The following is a 22,227-nucleotide window of genomic DNA, read 5'->3' on the forward strand; positions in this document are numbered from 1 at the left end:
AAACTTAAAATCCGACATTGATCTTGATTATTTTAATGAACATCTTCATTTAGGGTGGACTATTGGTCTTGAAATGACTATTGCGATAACTATTGATATTGCAGGCAACTATTGCGATAACTATTGATATTGCACGCAACTATTGCGAAAAATATCGATAGTTTTCAGTGTATCATTTAAGATGGAATTTAGAGTTGAATTAAACCTTGGAACTGAAGTTTCCATTGAATGTGATAACCATAACAACAAATAAACAGTTGGAGATCAAAAGAAAAACAAATTTGAACAGCATTTGACTCAATCGCATGGTAAATACAATCGAAACTATCGATATTCCTAACTGAAATCGACACTATTGATGGGAAACTGATTTAACAGTCGATTTATTAACTTTAAGTGCTTACCAATAGCAATATATCGATATTTCGCATCATCGTGACATCATGACTTTTGTGGAGAGAATGGACAGAGTATCTTCCACTGTGTTATTGTTTTCTTGCAAGATGTACATTTCCTACCTAGATTAAGCCTCTTTCTTCACTTGTTCCCACCACACGTTGTAATTGCAATGCATAGCTACTTTTACGGTAGCATCAGTAAAAGGTACTGGACAATCCAACAAAGACAGATCTTGATGTGAGGAAAATACAAAAACTAAAAATTGGGTGGACGTTCTGCCATTCTCTTCAGGGATCCACATTCAGAATTTGACTAAAAGAAACAGTTCTTGTATTTCATTGTCATTGCTGGGGAGAGATAAACAGATTCACAGTCACAAAAAGTTAGATATGTACAAAGGATATATTAAAGATATTCAGCTGTTTTATATGGATAGAATTTGTATTCCTTTCTACTTGTAGTGAGACCGTAGACCCTGTCATTGAAACACCAGGCATTCTCGATCTGGGGATGGTTTTTGAGGCAATTGATAACAATAACAGTAGCCTTAGTGACGTCATCTGTAAGACAGGTTGACATGGTTTCTTCAACTTTTCCTTGCTTTGAGGAGTCTTGTTTGGCTTCCGTTGATCTCAAGTTCACCAGAACAAACCTGGCTGTAGATTTATCCTGTGAATAGCCATAATAACACTGGCGTTTACAGCAACCCCAGCGACTGCAGGTTGAAGATTTTGTTATTTTTCTGTGACAGTTGTTCGTTTTGGATGGTCAGTTTGACCGGAGTATTAGCGTGAGAGGTCAGTGAGGAGAGTTTGGAATCAAAATCTGAAAGGTTTTCTTTCTCCTCTATTATAGCGGATAATTGTCGTCTCTCAATTTCAGTGACAGGATGTCACTCCAAATCTTACCAGTATGTAACTCTGAAGAGAATTCTTTCTTTATTTCGTCCTTTCAATTGCCTCTAATAACCCCCACGGCTTCGTCAACTGTACATTGGGGGTGACTATTGGTCTGGAAATCACTACTGCGATAACTATTGATATTGAAAGAAACTGTTGCGATAACTATTGATATTGCAAGCAACTATTGCAACTATTTTCAGTGTATCAATTAAGATTGACTCCGTTGAAGTCCGTTAAGTCTGTTGAATTAAACCTTAGAACTAAAGTTTCCATTGAATGTGATAACCATAACAAAAAATAAAAAGTGAAGTTTGTGATATGACTGATTTGAAACTTCCATATTACCATGTGAAAATTTCTACCACTCATGATCAAAAGAAAAACAAATTTGAACAGCATTTGACTCAATCGAATGATCAGGCAAATACAATCGAAACTATCGATATTCTTAACTGAAATCGATACTATTGATGGGGAACTGATTTAACAATCGATTTATTGACTTTAAGAGCTTACCAATAGCAATATATCGATATTTCGATTAATCGTGACACCCCTACTGTACATGCTATCAGGTCTATAATTATGACAGTATACTAGTATTCAGTGAAACTTGTCTTTGTTATTTCTGTCATTTCAGACTTTAAAACCCCAGGAGGTTGCAGAGGAGGAATTAAAAGAGCTATTGACCTTCTTCACGGCTTTTCAAGAAATTTGCTACCGAATTTGCTAGCGATAAACATCATCATTAACTTTTGATCACATGGTAACAATCCGGGAATGAAACCAATATCAGGTGACTGCCAGCGGATAAAATATTTCTTGAAAAACGCACGTTGCATTTTTTGTCATACGATTTCTAATCGCCTGACTGGCTTGTTTTCACTATATTAGCTTTAACACCCATGCAATTGTTTTCCTTAATTACTCTTCGCGATATGTCGTGATTCTATTTCGAGTGGCGGGAACTTTCGGTGTAGTGAGTGAGTGAGTGAGTGAATATGGTTTTACGCCGCTTTTAGCAATATTCCAGCAATATCATGGCGGGGGACACCAGAAATGGGCTTCACACATTGTACCCATGTCGGGAATAGAACCCGCGTCTTCGGCGTGACGAGCTAACGCTTTAACTACTAGGCTACCCGACCGCCCCGATCTATAGGTGTAACAGCAGCTCAAGTGGTATATGTGAGCATTGTGAAATATTTGATTATGTTTTTTTATGTTATCAATACATGTAATACATGTAATATATTGTCTGTATTGAGATCACTCAACAGAGTCTGCTCTTTCCACAGAAACCATACTGTAAGGGGTTTTCGACATTCGCAATGAAGTGCAGCGGTTACTGATGGACAATTAAAAATATCCGAAAATTTAGATTTTATCATAACGTCAAATGGCAATTAAGTCATTATGTTTTGGTAGTTTGGATTTTATTTAGTGATACTGTCAACTGCACATTTCCAAGACGCCCCAATATATCTATAAAACGTGGTATGGTTTCCAAAAGAGGTCACGTGACCAGCCCCCAATGCATTGTGGTCGGAATTACGTTTGAACCTGCTTTGGACGTGCAGGGGGTATCAATGAAATATGTTTCCCCAACTGTGATTTTACATTTTCAATATAATAAGCATATTTCATCAAAACACCCCAAAAGGAAACTTGCAAGGTATGTTCAGCATTATGCTAAAAAAGCGCACCCATTTCAATTGATTAACATATTGAAGATGTGTGAGGTCTAATCGAAGGAGTTGTGTTTGAGATCAAAGTAGCTACAGGTAAGATCTCGTTTTAAACAGAACTCTTACACGCTTAACGCTGACTATATTTTATAGGATCCCTGACTGACCCATGGCATCACATTGTACTGGTCAGTCTTATTTTGGGAAGAATGTGCCCAATGTTGACGTTGATGGGTGAATGAAGATTGCTTTCAAAGTAGTGGTAAACAACTTCAGCGGTTTATTAAACGAAAAGGTTAAAGGTTGAGAAACTGAAGATTTTCCGTGTGCTTCAATCGGTTGTGATAGCGTCCATATGCCTGTGGTGACACAGGGCGACAACAATTATCAGTCGGTTGGATTCGATTGGATTATCCTTTTCTTTAGACTATATCCGTACGCTTACTCGTGGGATTCACCAACATTACCAACGTCCACGTTACAAATGATGTTGGACTTAAACTAATTCGCTCCTTTTAGGAAGGCAAATGAAAGAGTTACTTCCCTTCCCCCATTGCTCTTCAAAGTCGGATTTTGTCCATTGTACCCATGTCGGGAATCGAACCCGGGTCTTCGGCGTGACGAGCGAAGTTCACTTTTTTAATACAGTCAACTGGACGTAATTAAAGAGCAGCAGTCTAAAGAAAGAAGACCCCAATTGTCACATACAATGATCACTAATAAATCAACAATGAACAAATATACCAGATCGTTAACTAAGCAGCTGTATACGAGCTATTATGAAAGACCACACACTAACAAGACAATCGGTAAAAAACATAGACCGTGACCAATGAACATGTGGGAGTTAATTATAAATTACACCGAACTCTCTAATGGGAAACAAACTCAACTCAGAAATGGACACATCGGGCCTATCGCTAAAATATGTTTCCTGAGTGCTATAACTGGACGAACACGCCTCAGTAAAAACATCTTTATGGACTAAAGTCGCTAGGACGAAGGAAGGATATCTTTGACTTAAGCAGCTCTCACACTTTGCCGAGGTGGTTGCCGAGCTCTCCCGAGCCTAACTTGGTTAGGACTCGGGAAGAGACTACCTATATACGAGTATCATACTAGTATGCCCGAGTCAGCTCGGCTCCATACTCGGGACGCAACTCGGCAAAGTGTGAGAGCCCCTTTACAGAATATACAATGTCTTGACCAACAGAGTGAGTGAGTATGGTTTGAGCCGCTTTTAGCAATATTCCAGCAATATTCTAGAAATATCATGGCGGGGGACACCAGAAATGGGCTTCACACATTGTACCCATGTCGGGAATCGAACCCGGGTCTTCGGCGTGACGAGCGAACGCTTTAACCACTAGGCTAACCGACCGCCTCGAGTTCTCAATGTATGCTAAAAGGCTGAGTTCAAGTTTAAAGGGTCTACATGATCAGAAACAAGGCATCTGAGTGTATTCTGAAAAAATGTCAAATTGTGTCGTTCATACGCTTATAAACGTCTCGCCAAATGGAAAAGCCGTATATCGTGTAAACTTTGAATTAAAAAAATATTATTTGATGAACTACGTTTGTTTACGACTTCAAAAGATTATTTTTCATACATGTATATATACAAGGATTAACAAAAACACTATTAAAAACTATTTTTTTCCTTGCAGTGTTTTTTTCCAATTCATTTGGGTAAGCAGCAGTCATATTAAAAATACAAAACACATTGTTTAACAAGATCACGCACAACGAGGATGTAAACTTTCACCAATTCCACAAATTCAAGCTGCGAAGATCATTGAAACGATCGTAAAATCTCCACCTGTCACTTGGCGTTACTCGGCCGAGCTGACAGAGAACGCGCGTGCATCTAGCTCCACACAGATCAATACATGTATGACAGAGTCAGGAGTCCTCCCACCAGACGCCACGCACCCATGTTGGACTCCAGACTTCACACACAGCGACACTGTCTGACTTCACAATAAACTTACCCTGCTGAAAAGTGCCGGAAATATTGTGGCACCTTCAGCCGTTATCGACAACACATGTTTATTCTCCTATAAATACTTAACGTACGGCAACATGTACAATAATAGATGTGATTTTACCCGCACCATGAATGTGTGATTGCTCTAGGCAGTGTGAAACAATTTGATTGAGATATGTTTTGGAACATGGAGAATTCCACCATCTTCCTTCATACCTCTTTGTTCAAACATGAACAATCGAAGCTGCCTAAATAATATTTAATAATTCAGTGTGTTTTCTTTTCGCGTAGTTTAATAAAAATGCGTAGCCTCTTACAGTCTGTTACAATGACGCTTATTCCCTCTGCACATAACTCCTGTTAAATGTACTCTGTGAGATCTCGGTACACCGATGATTGTAGTTGTCGTTATAGCAGTCAGTCACAGACAATAATTAAGAGATGGTCAATCAAATACAGGCCCGTAGGAAGGAATTTCATTATGTGTTTGTATATGTGTGTGTGTGTGTGTGTGTGTGTGTGTGTGTGTGTGTGTGTGTGTGTGTGTGTGTGTGTGTGTGTGTGTGTGTGTTATCCGGAGCCCGTGTGCATAGTATTACTCAATAACCATGTGTAATATATGCTGACACAAAAGGGGAGGGGTCACTAGACACGAAACTTACGACAGTGTCCACTAGATATGACACTTACTACAGTGTCCACTAGATACGACATTCACTACAGTGTCCACTAGATACGACACTTACTACAGTATACCACTAGATACGACATTTACTACAGTGTCCACTAGATATGACACTTACTACAGTGTCCACTAGATACGACATTCACTACAGTGGCCACTAGATATGACACTTGCTACAGTATCCACTAGATACGACATTTACTACAGTGTCCACTAGATATGACACTTACTACAGTGTCCACTAGATACGACACTTACTACAGTGTCCACTAGATACGACATTTACTACAGTGTCCACTAGATACGACACTTACTACAGTGTCCACTAGATACGACACTGGCTACAGTGTCCACTAGATACGACATTTACTACAGTATCCACAAGACAAGACACTTACTACAGTGTCAACTAGATAGGACACTTACCACAGTGTCCACTAGATACGACACTTGCTACAGTATCCACTAGATATTACACTTACTACAGTGTCCACTAGATACGACATTTACTACAGTGTCCACTAGATACGACACTTGCTACAGTATCCACTAGATATTACACTTACTACAGTGTCCACTAGATACGACACTTGCTACAGTATCCACTAGATATTACACTTACTACAGTGTCCACTAGATACGACATTTACTAAAGTGCCCACTAGATACGACATTTACTACAGTGTCCACTAGATACGACACTTGCTACAGTATCCACTAGGTACGACACCTACTACATAGTCTTCTAGTTACGACACTTACTATAGTGTCCACTAGATACGGCACTTACTACAGTGTCCACTAGATACGACACATGCTACAGTATCCACTAGATACGACATTTACTACAGTGTCCACTAGATACGACATTCACTTGAGTGTCCACTAGATACGACATTTACTACAGTGTCCACTAGATACGACACTTGCTACAGTATCCACTAGAGATGACATTTACTACAGTGTCCACTAGATACGACATTCACTACAGTGTCCACTAGATACGACATTTACCACAGTGTCCACTAGATACGACACTTGCTACAGTATCCACTAGGTACGACACCTACTACATAGTCTACTAGTTACGACACTTACTATAGTGTCCACTAGATACGGCACTTACTACAGTTTCCACTAGATACGACACTTGCTACAGTATCCACTAGATACGACATTTACTACAGTGTCCACTAGATACGACATTCACTAGAGTGTCCACTAGATACGACATTTACTACAGTGTCCACTAGATACGACACTTACTACAGTATACCACTAGATACGGCATTTACTACAGTGCCCACTAGATATGCCACTTACTAAAGTGTCCACTAGATACGATATTTACTTCATAGTCCACTAGATACGACACTTACTACAGTGTCCACTATGTACGACACCTACTACAGTGTCTACTAGATATGACACTTACTACAGTGTCCACGAGATACGACACCTATTGCATTGTCCACTAGATACGACACTAACTACAGTGTCCACTAAATACGACATTTACTACAGTGTCCACTAGATACGACACTTACTGCAGTGTCCATTAGATACGACACTTACTTCATAGTCCACTAGATATGACACTTACTACAGTGTCCACTAGATACGACATTCACTACAGTGTCCACTAGATACGACACTTACTACAGTATACCACCGCAGTGTCGACTAGATACGTCACCAACTACAGTGTCCACAAGATAAGACACTTACTTCTCTGTCCACTAGATACGATACTTACTACAGTGTCCACTAGATACGACACCTACTACATAGTCCACTAGATACGACACTTACTACATTTTGCACAATATAAGACACTTACTACGGTGTCCATTAGATACAACACTTACTTCAATGCCCAATAGATACGACACTGACAAGTGTCCACTAGATACGACACCTACTACGGTGCCCACTAAATACGACACTTACGACAGTGTTCACGAGATACGACACTTGCTACAGTAACCACTAGATACGACACTTACTATAGTGTCCACTAGATACGACACTTACTACAGTATCCACTAAATACGACACCTACTACAGTGTCCACTAGATATGACACTTACTACAGTGTCCACTAGATACGACACCTACTACAGTGTCCACTAGATACGACACCTACTACAGTATCCACTCGATACGACACCTACTACCGTGTCCAGTAGATATGTCACTTACTACAGTATTCACAAGATACGACACTTACTAAAGTATCCACTAGATACGACACCTACTACAGTGTCCATTAGATACGACATATACTACGGTGCCCACTAAAGATGACACTTACTACAGTGTCAACTAGATGCGACACTTACTACATAGTCCACTAGTTACGACACTTACTACAGTATCCACTAGATACGACACTTACTACAATATCCACTAGATACGACATATACTACGGTGCCCACTAAAGATGACACTTACTACAGTGTCAACTAGATGCGACACTTACTACATGGTCCACTAGTTACGACCCTTACTACAGTATCCTCTAGGTACGACATTCACTACAGTATCCACTAGATACGACACATACTATAGTGTCCACTAGATACGACACCTACTACAGTGTCCACTAGATACGACACTTACTACAGTGTCCACTAGATACGACACTTACTACAGTGTCCACAAGATAAGACACTTACTACGGTGTCCACTAGATACGACACTTACTACAGTGTCCACAAGACAAGACACTTACTACGTCGTCCACTAGATAGGACACTTACCACTGTGTCCACTAGATACGACAGCTATTACAGTGTCCACAAGATAAGACACTTACTACGGTGTCCACTAGATACGACACTGACAAGTATCCATTCGATACGACACTTACTTCAGTGCCCAATAGATACGACACTGGCAAGTGTCCACTAGATACGACACTGACAAGTGTCCACTAGGTACGATACTTACTGCAGTGTCCTATACATTTCATTAATATAAAACTTCAGAATTCTGTGTAGATGAACGAAACTGATTGGAACTGTCATGGACGCTGTGCTTGAAACAACAACTAGTTTTATGGTTATTGTCTAGCCAATGGCCATGAGTTATTTATAACATCTAGCTGACCCCAATCTGTATGTCAGTTGTTTACCCAATGACCTGCAATACGCACAACACACAACAAGAGGTACTTGTTTATCTTCCCGCATCTCAGCGTTACATATAATCTTTAACATATGTTTACCAGATTCTAGTGCTCCTTATGTGAATGTGTGTGCTTTCAAAATCACAAATATCTCTTATATATTATCTAGTAAGCATATCAAATAATGTATACAAATCATGAGGTTTTTAAAAAATAAACATCATTGATTTAAATACTTCCGGGAGGAAACGAGCATCCAAGATTATATTCCTTAGCAACATCTAAAATACGATTTCATATGTTCAACCTATTTGCCTGTCACTACTTTAATACTAAACATGGAAAACTTATATAAATTCCATAAAAACAAGAACCTTAAAACCGATTCAATCAAGCATCTCTGCATATTTACCATTTGTAATTTGAAATATATTTATAATTACTTGTATATTGTCACAATGCTTTATTTCCTATATAACTTTATCAAGGGTAAATATTAAAGCTTTGGAATAATATAGAAATCAAAACACGCATCAAACAGGAGACATCGTTGTGACGTCTTCCATCCCGTGTCCCGTAAGGATTTGTTTCTGCGCCGCCTCCATCCTGCTCACTGTCGTTTCACATAGTTAACGCCGTTCCCCGGTGTGATATGACAGGCCGATTAAATGACTTTGTCAGTGTTTCGCCCGAGTGCTGATGGGGCGAGTCAGTGCCAACAGCACTCGCTCGCTGCCCATCCCAGTCTGAGAAAAATGGCATTTTCCATTTCAAATAATGATTTGTAAATAGATATACAACGCACTGATGAAGGACTAGTTGCATGGAACTAATAAATTATAACTATACATTTCCTAATGTCTTAAGACCTTTACGAATTTCAATTAAATCATACCATTAAAGGGGAACGCTTAACTCTAGAGTGAAGGCAAGCCAAATGTGAGGGACTGGTAAATTGGAACTAATTAATTATAGCTATACATTTCACAATGTCTTACGAGTTTTACGAATTTATATTAAATAATTTCCTAAAAGGGCAACAGTTAAGTCTAGAGTGAAGGAAAGCCAAATATATACGTCACACTAAATCATCGTATTACAGATGAACTTGACAACATAAAAGTATATAATACTAATAACAATGATGATGATGATGATGTTGATGATGATGATGATGATGATAATGATAATAATAGGTTTGGTACCTCCCAAACTGTTGACTGATATTGGGAGAGTACCCGGGTTTGCTGCCAGGAATAAAGCCCTTCTAACAATCTGAGTAATGCAGAAGGTAACAGTATTGGGGTGTCTTCACATTCTCCGAAAAGTTCTGGGTGGGTTTGACTAGGCAGCGCTTCCTCGGAGAAGTCCAATTCGCTGTCTGGGCTGCGTGTAGAGGGGGCAAAGGCCCTGAGCTGATATTGAGCCTAACCAGCCTGACTGTGCCAGGATCACCCAAACCCTCTTTGCTGCATTTTTTTATTTTAATCTGTAAATAATAACAATAATATTAATAACAACAACAATAATAATAATGATGCTTGTATAGCGCATAACATAATATAGATTACATAAAGGAGACGTCAGCATAATTAATATTTATTTTGGATACAAGTGGTACAAGTCAAAATAGGGAATTGCATTAGGATATCATTTTTGTCACTCATGAGTCAAATTTGGAAATGTCTTCTACATGTCTACCATAAAACAATCTTGGTAGAAAGAGAATGCTTGATTGACTGTCAAAGTTGTGAAATGTAAACACCAAAGGCTGGAGATGCAGGAATATTGCTCGTCATAAAGGGAAAGTTGACTATTGGGAAGCTGAAGTCATCCCTCTTGTCACAGTCTTGTGGAGAGTATTTTGTCACTCTGAATCTTTATGCATAGATCTAAATATAAAACAGACGAGGAGGTGTCAGTGGTTTCCTTTGTTACTAGTTAATGTGGGTAAATCAGTGGAAGGGAATTGGCTATTTGATTGTTTTTGAACGATATCAGATCATCGATATTCCTGAAGCTTAAGTTAACTTTCTTGGCCAAATTACCTTGTTTTGACTTTGCCAATCCGATCAGAAATTAGACGCTGAACGTAATGAAATCCATTGATATATGTACATGTATCTTGGTGTGTTTATTGACAGACATGAATGAAATGAAATTCATTTTTATTATGCACGCCGGGAATGTCGTATAAATATTTGCAAATAAAAAACAACAACAATCAAACAGAGAATATAATAAACTAATTGCTGAGGGTCGAGATTGCACTGTCACGTCATTCTCTTCCATCAGTGGCTTCCTGGAACACCAACATCGTACTGAAGACTTCAACATAGTACTGGAGACGCTTTTATCATACCGAAGACACCAACATCGTATTGAAGACACCGACATCGTACTGAAGACTTCAACATAGTACTGGAGACGCTAATATCATACTGAAGACACCAACATCGTATTGCAAACACCGACATCGTACTGAAGACACTAACATCGTACTGAAGACACCAACATCGTACTGAAGATACTAACATCGTACTGAATGCATCAACATCGTACTGAAGACACTAACATCGCACTGCAGGCACTAACATCGTACTGAACACACCCACATCGTACTGAAGACACCAACATCGTACTGAAGACAACAACATCGTACTGGAGACGCTATTATCATACCGAAGACACCCACATCGTACTGAAGACTTCAACATAGTACTGGAGACGCTAATATCATACTGAAGACACCAACATCGTACTGAAGACTCCAACATAGTACTGGAGACGCTATTATCATACTGAAGACACCAACATCGTATTGAAGACACCGACATCGTACTGAAGACTTCAACATAGTACTGGAGACACTAATATCATACTGAAGACACCAACATCGTATTGCAAACACCTACATCGCACTGAAGACACTAACATCGTACTGAAGACTTCAACATAGTACTGGAGACACTAATATCATACTGAAGACACCAACATCGTATTGAAGACACCGACATCGTACTGAAGACTTCAACATAGTACTGGAGACGCTAACATCATACTGAAGACGCTAACATCGTACCGAAAATACCAAAATCATACGAAAAGCAACAACATCGTACTGAAGACACCAACATCGTACTGAAGACACACAAAACGTACTGACGACACTAACACCGTACCGAAAACACCAAAATCATACGAAAGGCATCTACATCGTACTGAAGACACAAACATCGCACTGAAGGCATCAACATCGTACTAAAGGCATCAACATCGCACTGAAGACACAAACATCGTGCTGAAGACACCAACATCATACTGAAGACATTTACATCGTACTGAAGACACCAACATCGTACTGAAGGCATCAACATCGCACTGAAGACACCAACATCGTACTGAAGACACCAACATCGTGTTGAAGACACTAACATCGTACTGAAGACACCAACGTCGTACTGAAGATACTTACTTTGTACTGAAGGCATCAACATCGTACTGAAGACACTAACATCGTACTGAATGCATCAACATCGTACTGAAGACACCAACATCGTACTGAAGACACTAACATCGTACTGAAGATACTAACATCGTACTGAAGGCATCAACATCGTACTGAAGACACTAACATCGTACTGAAGACACTAACATCGTAATGAAGGCATCAACATCGTAATGAAGCCGCTAACATCGTACTGAAGGCACCAACATCGTACTGAACACACCAACATCGTACTGAAGACAACAACATCGTACTGAAGACACTAACATCGTAATGAAGGCATCAACATCGTAATGAAGACACCAACATCGTACTGAACACACCAACATCGTAATGAAGACACTAACATCGTACTGAAGGCACCAACATCGTACTGAACACACCAACATCGTACTGAAGACAACAACATCGTACTGAAGACACTAACATCGTAATGAAGGTATCAACATCGTAATGAAGGTATCAACATCGTACTGAACACACCAACATCGTACTGAAGACAACAACATCGTACTGAAGACACTAACATCGTAATGAAGGCATCAACATCGTAATGAAGACACCAACATCGTACTGAACACACCAACATCGTACTGAAGACAACAACATCGTACTGAAGACACTAACATCGTAATGAAAGCATCAACATCGTAATGAAGGCACCAACATCGTACTGAACACACCAACATCGTACTGAAGACAACAACATCGTACTGAAGACACTAACATCGTAATGAAGACGCCAACATCGTACTGAACACACCAACATCGTAATGAACACACCAACATCGTAATGAAGGCACTAACATCGTACTGAAGGCACCAACATCGTACTGAACACACCAACATCGTACTGAAGACAACAACATCGTACTGAAGACACTAACATCGTAATGAAGGCATCAACATCGTAATGAAGACGCTAACATCGTACTGAAGGCACTAACATCGTACCGTAAACACCATTATCATACGGCATCGACATCGTACTGAAGGCACCAACGTAATACTGAAGACATCGATATCATACTGAAGACACCAACATCGTACTGACGACACAAACACGGTACTTAAGACACCAATACTTGGATCGTCATTCATGATATCAATCACTGGATTGTCTGGGCCTGAATCGCCTACACACATGTTCATCTCAACCATTGCATGAAGTTTTATTATATACCGTTGGGGGATTATTACGACCAATGATCGATCGAGGAGAGTTGATTTAATTTGTATCTAATTTCTCAGAGTCCCAGTTAATAAATATTGGGAGACGTTTTACACCACGATAAAAATGAATCATGAATATATAAATAAAAGTATTAATTATATTTCTAATTATCACAAAGGAGAACAGACACATGTCGGGAAGAGTCCATTCTGACACAGAGAGGACAAACACCAGGCAAAGTCGTTTAAACTACAATTATGAAGACTAATGTCGAAGACAAGTGTCTGGTAGGCATCGTGGGAACACATCAACCATTACCATACACTAACTGGTGTTCACAGTCACATAAGGGCGGAGGGATAGCCATGAGGTAACGCGTTGGTATGATTCCTCATATTTTCTTCGCCATGCAGGAGGCTTAAAACCCTACTCACTCACTCACTCACTCACTCACTCACTCACTCACTCACTCACTCACTCAAACACTCAACAGTGAAAAAGGGGTTTCGCGCATTGCACCCATGAGTCGTATCGGACCCGGACTTTCTGAGTGACAAGCGAACTCTAAACGTATTACAATAAAACAGTTTGATTCGTATTCAGCAAATATTTGCTTCATTTTCGCGGGCTAGTGACAGTAGTTATGTTGTGTTGAGCTAGTGACAGTAGTTATGTGGTGACAGGAGTTATGTGGTGTTGAGTTAGTGACAGGAGTTATGTGGTGTTGCGCTGGTGACAGGGAGTTATGTGGTGTTGAGCTTGTGACAGGAGTTATGTGGTTTTGAGCTAGTGACAGGAGTTCGTTGCGTTGCGCTGGTGACAGGAGTTATGTGGCGTTGGGCTAGTGATAGGAGTTATCTGGTGTTGAGCTAGTGACAAAGTTACGTGGTGTTGCGCTGGTGACAGGAGTGATGTAGTGTTTAGCTTGTGACAGGAGTTATGTGGTGTTGCGCTGGTGACATGAGCTATGTAGTGTTTAGCTTGTGACAGGAGTTATGTGGTGTTGTGTTAGTGACAGGAGTTATGTGGTGTTAAATTACTGACAAGAGTTACGTGGTGTTGAGCTAGAGACAGGAGTTATGTGTTGTTGAGCTAATGACAGGAGCTACGCTGTGTTGAGTTAGTGACAGGAGTTATGTGGTGTTGAGTAAGTGACAGAAACTATGTGGTGCTGAGCTAGAGACAGGAGTTATGTGATGTTGAGCTAGAGCCAGGAGTTATGTAGTGTTGAGCTAGAGACAGGAGTTATGTGGTGTTGAGGTGTGACAGGAGTTATGTGGTGTTGTGTTAGTGACAGGAGTTATGTGGTGTTGAGCCAATGACAGGAGCTACGCTGTGTTGAGTTAGTGACAGGAGTTATGTGGTGTTGAGTAAGTGACAGAAACTATGTGGTGCTGAGCTAGAGACAGGAGTTATGTGATGTTGAGCTAGAGCCAGGAGTTATGTAGTGTTGAGCTAGAGACAGGAGTTATGTGGTGTTGAGGTGTGACAGGAGTTATGTGGTGTTGTGTTAGTGACAGGAGTTATGTGGTGTTGAGCCAATGACAGGAGCTACGCTGTGTTGAGTTAGTGACAGGAGTTATGTGGTGTTGAGTTAGTGACATGACTTATGTGGTGTTGAGTAAGTGACAGACACTATGTGGTGTTGAGCTAGAGACAGGAGTTATGTAGTGTGTAACTTGTGACGGGAGTTATGTAGTGTTGCGTTAGTGACAGGAGCTATGTGGTGTTGAGTTAGTGACAGAAACTATGTAGTGTTGAGCTAGAGACAGGAGTTATGTAGTGTTTAACTTGTGACAGGAGTTATGTAGTGTTGAGGTGTAACAGGAGTTATGTGGTGTTGTGTTAGTGACAGGAGTTATGTGGTGTTGAATCATTGACAGTAGTTATGTGGTGTTGAATCGCTGACAGTAGTTATGTGGTGTTGAGTTAGTGACAGAAGCTATGTGGTGTTGAGCTAGAGACAGGAGTTATGTGGTGTTGAGCTAGAGACAGGAGTTATGTAGCGTTTAACTTGTGACAGGAGTTATGTAGTGTTGAGGTGTGACAGGAGTTATGTGGTGTTGTGTTAGTGACAGGAGTTATGTAGTTTTAAATTACTGACAAGAGTTACATGGTGTTGAGCTAGAGACAGGAGTTATGTGGTGTTGAGCTAATGACAGGAGCTACGCTGTGTTGAGTTAGTGACAGGAGTTATGTGGTGTTGAGTTAGTGACAGGAGTTATGTGGTGTTGAGTAAGTGACAGAAACTATGTGGTGTTGAGCTAGAGACAGGAGTTACGTGGTGTTGAGCTAAAGAGAGGAGTTATGTAGTGTTGAGCTAGAGACAGGAGTTATTTGGTGTTGAAGTACTCACAGGAGTTATGTAGTGTTTAGGTGAGGTGAAATCGGGTTTAACGTCGCGTCTAAGATTATTGCACTTATATAACGACGTGCATGCAGGTGTGTGTGTGTGTGGCTGCTTGTACTAGTCCGGACTGATGCCGATTTATAGTGCTAGCCCACTGAGATACCATGCCGCAGTTTAACATGAATACCCTACTCAGACACAGTATTCTGACTCCGAGCAGACTAGTCCTTGTTTTAGCCCCTTGATGCCGAGCGTAACAACAAGTACCATCTTTTAACGTCTTTTGGCATGACGCGGCCGGGGATCGAACCCCGGACCTTCCGGTCTCCGGGCGGACGCTATGTAGTGTTTAGCTTGTGACAGGAGTTATGTAGTGTTGAGTTAGTGACAGGAGTTATGTGGTGTTGTGTTAGTGACAGGAGTTATTTGGTGTTGAAGTACTCACAGGAGTTATGTAGTGTTTAGGTGAGGTGAAATCGGGTTTAACGTCGCGTCTAAGATTATTGCACTTATATAGCGACGTGCATGCACGTGTGTGTGTGTGTGTGGCTGCTTGTACTAGTCCGGACCGATGCCGATTTATAGTGCTAGCCCACTGAGATACCATGCCGCAGTTTAACATGAATACCCTACTCAGACACAGTATTCTGACTCCGAGCAGACCAGTCCCTTAATGCCGAGCGTAACAACAAGTACCATCTTTTAACGTCTTTTGGCATGACGCGGCCGAGGATCGAACCCCGGACCTTCCGGTCTCCGGGCGGACGCTATGTAGTGTTTAGCTTGTGACAGGAGTTATGTAGTGTTGAGTTAGTGACAGGGGCCATGTGGTGTTGAGTTAGTGGCAGGAGTTATGTGGTGTTGAGGTGTGACAGGGGTTATGTGGTGTTGAGTTAGTGACAGGGGCCATGTGGTGTTGAGTTAGTGGCAGGAGTTATGTGGTGTTGAGGTGTGACAGGAGTTATGTGGTGTTGTGTTAGAGACAGGAGTTATGTGGTGTTGAGTTAGTGACAGGGGTCATGTGGTGTTGAGTTAGTGACAGGAGTTATGTGGTGTTGTGTTAGAGACAGGAGTTACGTGGTGTTGAGTTAGTGACACGGGTCATGTGGTGTTGAGTTAGTGACAGGAGTTATGTGGTGTTGTGTTAGAGACAGGAGTTATGTGGTGTTGAGTTAGTGACACGGGTCATGTGGTATTGAGTTAGTGACAGGAGTTACGTGGTGTTGAGTTAGTGACAGGGGTTATGTGGTGTTGAGTTAGTGACAGGAGTTATGTGGTGTTGAGTTAGTGACAGGGGTTATGTGGTGTTGAGTTAGTGACAGGGGTCATGTGGTGTTGTGCTATTGACGGGCTTTGTGGGGGTGAGCTGGCGGCCTGAAGTAGGTGGTGTGGTGCTGATGAGCAACGACGTCACCATCGAAGTGAGACCTGATTAGAAGCTATTACTCACAGGTGCCAGTTACCCATGAAATCACTCTGAACTCAGCCCCTCTTGTACTGGATTTTACATGCCGATAGGGCTGAATTTTAAGCATAAATCAACATTTTATTGACAAACATTTCAGCTAAACAAGGAATCGTTTTTAGTTTAATTGAAGAGGGAAGTTAACGCTGAAGAAGACCCATTATTTAAAAAACTGGTCACTTAATGCGCACACATATTTCTGTACGCACGTTTACGGGAAGATATGAATGCATAAACAGTCCTGCAACGGCTGACCACATGCATACTACGTTGTAGTTCCCCATTGGTCCCCATTATCTCATGACTTGTCGCAGAAGCCGATTATTGACCTGCATGAGTGTGTTTCTGCGTGCCCCGGCGATATGTTCATGCCATCAACCACTGGTTTGACTCTTCCTGAATTGATTATATACAGGTCGCTGTTTTATTGTTTCAAAAGTACTGACGTTGGCGTAAATGTTTACACAAAGAAAGAATTTAAAGTAGCGTGTTGCGTTACTAGGTGTGAATACAACTCGGGTGATGCGGTTCATATGAATAAGCTCATTTCTTCAGAACTGCATATAATTTATAGGTAAATGTAACATTGTTAATATCTTTCATTTCAGAATGCATCCAGTGGGAAATAGTGCGGTACCCATGACTGCCGTTGGTGGGTCATATGGTTCAATGTGGTTCAAGAATGATCCGACTGTGGACTGAGAAGTTGAGGTCAGGTGAAATGGGGTTTAATTATTGCACTTATATAGCGACGTACATGCACGTGTATGTGTGGCTGCTTGTACTAGTCCGGACTGATGCCGATTTATAGTGCTAGTACACTGAGATACCATGTCGCAGTTTAACATGAATAACCCACTCAGACACAGTATACTGACTCCGAGCCGACCAGTCCTTGTTTTAGCCCCTTAATGCCGAGCGCCAGACAGGGTAACAACAAGTATCATCTTTTAACGTCTCTTGGTATGACGCGGCCGGGGATCGAACCCCGGACCTTACGCTCTCCGGGCGGACGCTCTACCACTAGACCACGGAGACGGTCGGACTGAGAAGATGACACCTCAGGTTTGGTTGATCTGCCAAATAAAAACGCACGTTCTATATAATATTATTAATAGGCCATTTAGCCAAGGTACACATGTGTTGCACAAAAAAACATATACTCACGAATGACTAGACTTAAAACAAAGGGTCAAAGGGCCTCGCTCATGTCCAGCCCTTACGGACAGAAGATAAGCAAGATGGAGCATTATGCGGGGACCCTAGCAAAAGTCCTACTGCTGTCCAAGGCCAGAAAAACATGGTTCTCTCGCCAGTTATTTGAGGATGACATTTTCAACGTATGGCAGGTCCCTGTGATAAATTGACATGTGTATCCTTGGCCCGTCAAACCGGTAAGAGGTCGGACATGTTATTAGCACAGTGTGGGAAGACAAGAGTCAATGCCCGGATGAGTTAGTAACCACTGCCAATCTGTGGATAACCAAACGGTCACTCCACATGGTCATCTCATGAAATACCCTATGAACAAAACAATGCGATATCTCGAAAGCCATGTTGTCAACAAGATGAGATAGTAGAGCCTTGCACGTCGATAAACGGTAAATTGTTTTGAAAATATGTTGATAGATAGTGATGACATGTTTTTGTTGTGTTGTTGTTAATTCTGTTGAAATCTTGTCTTTTGAATATAAAACGTGGATTCAGGGTACTTTTGCTTCCCAGAGAGGCCTGTTGTGTGTGATGAAGTCGTTAACCATCAAGTAAGGAAGTGTGACTTTCAATTGGCTGTGTCACGTGGTCTGTTGGATGTGAGAGGACAATGTAATCTCAATGTAACTTAATCATTTTAAGGACATCGTTATGGTAACAAACGTCCGTTGAGTGTAGATGGTTAGATTAAGCAAAAAGGTTCATTCTTATTCTAGTGAGAGAGTGAGTGGGTGAGTGAGTATAGTTTTACGCCGCTTTTAGCAATATTCCATCAATATCACGGCAGGGGACACCACAACTGGGCTCCACACATTGTACCCATGTCTTCGGTGTGACGAGAGAACGCTTTAACCACTAGGCTACCAATCCTTATCATAAATATCTTGATTACATCTGTACCCAAATGTGATGCTACATATCCCACAACCTTGCTTATGAGAAGATAATAATCATATTTTCCACAAATAAAGAATTCTATATCAATTAAAGAAAAAATGTAATAAACCTTTCAAAGAATTTGAAGTTTTACAATTAAGAAATGCATTTGTTTCTAACCTGATTTTATGTTTGATTTTCAATTGAAAATATCTTACATTATATCCAAAACATGAATTCTCCTGGCGCTTAGTCAGCGTATAAAGAACATTTTACATGCTTTTATTTTTTGTAAAATATCATTTGACTTAAAACTGTTATAGATGAAAAAAATATATTTTGCATAATACACAAATGCTGATGGGTATCTTTGAATCTTATATTTGAATATCAATAATTTCCTTTTTTTTCGCCTCAAATTTACAACGTTTTAAACATGGTTGGGGTTATGTGGTTCCAATTTTGTTCTTACCCTAGTCTTCATTGAACCAATTTATTTTCACACACAATTACCCAGCCACAGATTACTTTTTACAAACTGTTGCAGGAATGAGTGATGGTTAAATAAACATAATCAAATTTTACAACAGAAATTTTAATAACATACAAAACAAATTCGGCACACTTTCTTTTGCCCCTCAGTTTATCATATTAGATTATTTTATTAAATTTATAAATAAATCTGGTGAATGTTTCAGATTTCTAGACCTTCCGGTTATGTAATCTGCCTCACAGCCCTGTATCCAGAACCATGTCTCCAGGAAAGGGATTTGACTGAAACTGATTTGTGGCATCGCTGCTAGCAGTGGACTGGTACCGATACGAAGAACAACGTTCTTAGGCTTGACTGTCATGTTTCCCATCTCATCACAATTGATCTGATCGCAGGACAAAAGAAAAGCCTCCAACGGTACAGGCCTTTTCGTTTGACTTGTCTTTTGACAGTTTAAAATACAATTAACGAGCTACATCTCTCAATTGTCATCAAATTGATTTCCGTGTTTACCTGCTCTCGGCCCCTCTCCTTTATGCTCCTTCCATGTGTCTCCAGGAAGTCAAGTCAAATCATTAACAACGACACAGGAAGCTGGATGTGATGACCGCCTACTTGCTTTGAGCCTTTCAAGCAAAGGAATATTTTGATTTCATGTTCATTTTCTTACATCTTTGGATAAGGACTTTTGATTGCTTTCAAATTTGTGTTTGTGTCAACACTTCTATGTTGTATCGTTACACTGGGAAAAACATAGCGACAGTAGGTGGCGGAATAGGAATTGCTTTACACGGAAGCAATTGAATTACACATCGAGATGCGATAATTGACTTGACAGAAGCTCTTTTGAAGCAAAGATTTGCCGTATACATCTTTTATTAAGCTGTGATTTGAAGGAAACATGAATATGTTCAATATAAGACTGCGCACTTGTGTTGATCAGTCTGTTCTTTCGTGTTCAACGGTCCTGATAATAGACTGAGAGATGTACAAATACCGTGCCATGTTTGTCTTGTACAGTACAACCCACGGGGGAATAAACGGCTTCGCTGAATAAATAAAACTGCCAATTACACGAACGCCAAAATTCTAAAATGTTCACGCTCCACCAAACAAAGGTTTAAGCCCTCATAAATGGTTTATATGGATTTCATAGACTGGTTGCCTTGTTATTTCAAGTCTTAATTAGTACAGGGAGCTAAATGTGCATCGGTTCATATACCTTGGCGTTACAAGTTGTTAGACCATTAACAAATCAAACTTGTGCATTGGCGTGAGGATTTATGATTGGAAATGTTTTGTTAAGACCGCAGTTTAAACAGATAGCCGTCGGCTTGTGTAGAGACGTTTAACAACTTTATAATTATGTGATTAATAAATCATTGTTGGCAGATTGTGAAATAAGACAAAAAGTCAATTTGTCTTGGAAAAATAGTTTACCGGTATTTTCAATTATGTTCGTTATAAGAACATTCACATTGTTTCGTCGTTTGTATCAATCCAGGTCAAGAACGAACACCATCATTGTGAATCAGTTAGTGAACGAACTGTGCACATCAAAGAAGCAACTATTTGTCTGCAATATATACCGTCTGCAGCACCGTCTATTAACATCTTCTAGTAAGCATTTTTGGAAATTACTTACTCCAATAAGTCAATATCGCTGTCATAAATTATGACGTTAATAACAAGCATGCTTTAGTGGTATTGATATTCGTTTCAATGCAAAAAGAATTGTTTTTTTAACTACATGTACAGTAAACTACGGTTATAACGAACTCAAAGGGACCACTAATTTTAGTTCGTCATAACCGTTGTTCGTTATAAGCATATATACAGCATATACACAGCAAATGGCAGAGCGAGAAAATCTGTTCGTTATATCCGTCATTTCGTTATAAGTGAGTTCGTTATAAACGTAGTTTACTGTAGTTTGTAAGAGTAATTCTGAATTTACAAGCTCTGGTTATAGACTGAACATGGGTATACTTATTGACAACAACGTGAAAGGAAACCCGGCAATAGATGTAAAAAACGCTTGTCAAAATCAGATAAAAAACACCAAGTTCCAACCTAGATTGACCTGCCAGAAAGTCATTTACAAATTCAATTTTCATATATAACTGTATTTCCGACCAAGTCCCCGTCGTGCTGAGCAAACAACGGAGCAATAACTTATTAATGAAAGAAATGTCTTGCTCTTTTAGTCTTACGATTGAAATTATCGATTATTTGTGTTAATGATCTACAACATTCACAAGAACATTCAGCTCTCAGTGAGTTGGACAATGCAAGCGGGTAGTTATTCGGTCGGTTTGCGTCGGTGAACATTGGCCGCCGCCTGCAAACAACGAGCAA

The sequence above is a fragment of the Haliotis rufescens genome, unplaced genomic scaffold, assembly GCF_023055435.1.
Source record: "Haliotis rufescens isolate VD_foot unplaced genomic scaffold, xgHalRufe1.0.p SCAF_1, whole genome shotgun sequence".
Taxonomy (NCBI): Eukaryota; Metazoa; Mollusca; class Gastropoda; order Lepetellida; family Haliotidae; genus Haliotis; species Haliotis rufescens.